Raw genomic sequence first — 4,396 nt, 5'->3', positions numbered from 1 at the left:
GAGTGCCACTCCCTCAGACACTTAAAGCCCCAAAATGCTTTTTTTTGGTCCTACTGGTGAATTCACACGCTCAAGCAGGCATGACACTGAAGACGGTCACGGGGATCAATTATTACATCCTTCCAGCATTTCAAGTCTCCATGCGTCACAACTTTTCCATCGTCACAGGACAATTTTAATAGACAAATGCCTGAGGGAGTATCTATACATAGATGATGTTACAGAGTCTTAGCTTTGTACGACAGCTAAGTCTCTCTCTCGGTTCAAAATGTTGAGATCCAGCAACAAGCAAGAGCAAGATAGCCAGCAACAAGTTAATGCGGGTACTGGTCTCCCGCTTTATGGTTTTTTAAATCAGATTTACTTCTAGAAAGTTTGCCTTCACCACGACTACCGGAAGCCCTCTCCATCTCAAGACACACATACGTACACACAAACACACACGGTGCTAGTTGACCCTGAAAAAGGGTTCATTCACCCTTTGGAGGGTCTTGTTTTTAATTATTCAGGGAGACTAGCCACCCTCCTCACCAAACAAGTCTGTTTGGGGGAACCAGTTTTGTCGCCGGTAACCCGACCATGAGGCATGTAGTACTGGGTTTCATGGTACCAGTAGCATATGACATGATCTGACATATATATATATATATATATATATATATATATATATATATATATATATATATATATATATAAGGGGCGCGTATATGGGGGTCGGGCACTTAATAGTATTAATGAATGAGGAGATGGAGAATTGAATTATATTCAGGACAGAAATTAAGATTATAATTGATGAGATAAATTTAACTAAATGGAACAACAGACATATAGTGGATAATTTTATGATGGATGAATAGGGTTAAAGTTTAAACGATCGTGAAACGAACTGCTTGGTCTACCAGGATAATTTGGTGGCGACGGTGGGACGTCGGTAGGTATGCTGGTCGGGTGTTGATAAACTTGGCGACTACCTTAAGTTATCGTCAGGGTGAGGTGGGGGGGGAATGCAAGGAACGTGGCTTAGTGGCGATCCTTAATAGTTAATGTCGCTGTTTACTGGCTTTTTAAGTTGTTGTGTGTGTTTAGTGCGTTGTCTCGATGAACGGGCTTTGTCTTAGCATTGTCATTATTATCACTGTCGCTGCTCCTGCTGTTTTCTAGTTTATTCATGTAAATATGAAATGATATGCGAATATAACAATCCCCATCCCCGATCCAGATCATATTTACATGAAAAAGTCTCTGAAAAGCGCGGGCAGTTGTCCCCTTGCTGTGATGTTTGATAGGAAGGTGAAGTAGGCGTGGGTCTATGCGTCGGATATGATGTGTCTACGTTGTGCTGCCTTAGGTGTGTCAGAAATTTCGTGAAAATAGTGAATAATTCCACCCCATCTTTCCAAGCTTATAACTCCTCGGAAAATGCAATTCAAGCCCTAATTTTTTTTTTCAATTAAAGGAGCAAGGACCAAGGTTTCATTAAAAAAAAAAAACAAAAACGTGTTTTTTTTAAAAACAAAATGTTTTAAACTTCGGACTTTACAGATAAATTTCTAAAAAACAGTACATTTTTTTTGTTTTAAATTTGAATATATTATGTATTGACCTTTTCTCTTCAATTTGTGAGTAAATTAATTATTTACTTTTCGGTGTCTAAATTAATTATTATTAGACATTTCAAAATGGGAGGCGTGAATTATTCGACCCCCTGTCTTTCCAAGCTTATAGGTTCCATTAAAAAAAAGAAAAAACAAATAACGTGGTTTAAAAAAAAAGGTTTTAAACTTCAAACTTTACAGGTAAAATTCTAAAAAAACAGTTCTTTTTTGTTTAAAATTTGAACATATTATTTATTGATCTTTTCTCTTCAATTTGTGAGTAAATTAATCATTTACTTTTCGGTGAGTAAATTAATCATTTACTTTTCGGTGAGTAAATTAATTATTTACTTTTTAATAGACACTTGAAAATGGGGGGGGGCGTGAATTTAAAAAAAAACGTTTGTCTAAAATATTATATTCGATTTATTGGAAAAAGCATAACATTTCACATTGATCCTGAAAATATCGTAAAAATAGAATCAATAGAAAAATTTTGATAGATTTTTAAAGTTTAAAAATTGAAAAATATTGAGTTCGGAAAATTTATTACTGTTAAAAAAAATATATATATTTCTATTATTTTTAAAACAACTTTAATAGTTTATTTTGGAAGTATAATCACTAAAGAAAATAAACAACCCACTTTTAACAGAGAAATTACGAGATTTTTATACATCCGCAGTAACAGGCAGCACTGCTGCCTGTTACTGCGGATGTAGATTAATCAGTAGAACAATGAAAGAATGTTAAATGACAAAAAAATGTTACACGAAAAAAAAAACAAAGAAATTTGTTTTTCCTTATTTTAGGTAATTAGTCAGCGTCAGGATGATTAAAAATTTTTGAAGGAAATTTTGAAGTATTTAAACCGTCAATTTCTATGATTAAATTTTAATTAATTTTTTTCCTTTTTACTATTCTGTAGTTTCATTTTGCAAGGTATAGTTTGGGGCGTATAATAATTAACGTACACAAAACAACGAAAATAGAAAACGTTTTTGAAGGAGATTTTGAAGTATTTAAATCGTCAATTCAATTTACTTTTTAAAACGAAAATAAAAAATAAAAAATAAGAAATTTGTTTTTGTTTATTTTAGGTAATCAGTCATTTCTGCTTTTGATTAAAGTTTATTTTTTTATTTTTTCTTACATAAGGGAAGCGTTTTTCATTGGCTAATTGGACAACAACTTCTTGATTAATTAACAAGTTTATTTAATTTTTGTGGATTAATTAACATTGTTTCATTGTAACAGGCTGTTTACTTTTGTTTCGTGTTAATTAATAAGTTTATTTTGTTACTTAACATTATTATATTTTAAGCGTGTTGATTAACTTAGCAGACTTGTTTCCTTTTCGTAAACTGCTTCAGCAATTTCCAGAACTCGGTTACAGTAATCGTGTAATCATCTCTTTTTTTTAAACATTCTTTCGTTGTTCTACTGATTATTTCAGCGTCCCAAATTATATCTTGCAAAATTGTCCTTATTTTTTTGCTATGTTCATGCTGGTTATCTCTCTTTGATTTAATGATCCTGTGCCGAAACTTTGCTGTGTACAATAAAAGAAAATAGAAATATTTAAACAAGTTTTTAAAATATTTTTTGTAAAATATTAATTAAATATGTTTTTTATTTTTATTTTATGGTTTATAACTAATAATTCGTAATGTCGTGATTTGACGGTGTAAATACTCATATGACCTCTCTAGAGTTGTCGAAATTTCTATTTCTAATTTTCTACTTTGCCGGGATTAACTGCAAGACTGCATATATATATATATATATATATATATATATATATATATATATATATATATATATATATATATATATATACACACAATAGGACAACAAGAGTATGAAATGAAGACACAAAACTATACATTGGTAGATATATAATGGATCATTTATTGAATAATGGAATACAGGCAAAATTTGGGGGATAAAAGGGACTCTTTATGCCAGGGCATTTCGAAGCCTAATGCTTCTCATCAGAAGAGTAGATAAGGTGCTAGGTAGCATGGGGAAGATGCGGCTTCTAGTGCAAGGTTCATTAGGGATGAAAAAGATTAAGAGAAATTATAGAATGTTGGGGGAAGCTGTATTGAGAAGCATTAGGCTTCGAAATGCCCTGGCATAAAGAGTCCCTTCTGAAACATTATGTAAAAGAATATCAGAACATGAGATTCATTTATGAGAAGCGGAGTACGGTCTCCATTTTTTTTATTGAACTCCAGTTCCGTGTCAAACGGAAGTGAAGGTATATCCGAAACTTCTTTCCTGAAGAGTGCTTTAAGGGGAGGTAATGGTTCATACTATCACACCTTATATCCCCCAAATTGTGCCTGTATTCCATTATTGAATAAATGATCCATTTTATATCTACCAATATATAGTTTTGTGTCTTCATTTCATTTCTTGTTGTCCTATTGTATAAGCTCCAAAAATTATTGTTGAGCTTGACATTATCCGGATAAGTCTCTCTTTTCCTTTTACATTAAGCTGTATTTAAAAAATAATATATACACCGCTCCCCATGTGGGAGTAACAAATTGGTTAAAGGGAAAATTATTCCCGACTCGCATGTAGGTAAAAATGCAATTTCGTAAATAATTGAATTCATTCAAAACATATCGCTAAAACCATACATATATAACACTATATATATATATATATATATATATATATATATATATATATATATATATATATATATATATATATATATATATATATATATATGGGTAAAAATGGAGGATTAATTTTTTGTAGGTTTCCGATTACTTTTTGATTCTATT

The sequence above is a fragment of the Euprymna scolopes genome, unplaced genomic scaffold (genome assembly GCF_053919585.1).
Source record: "Euprymna scolopes isolate OS-2025 unplaced genomic scaffold, ASM5391958v1 sca29, whole genome shotgun sequence".
NCBI lineage: Eukaryota > Metazoa > Mollusca > Cephalopoda > Sepiida > Sepiolidae > Euprymna > Euprymna scolopes.
The sequence above is the reverse complement of the archived record's forward strand: the minus strand, read 5'-3'. Positions refer to the sequence as shown.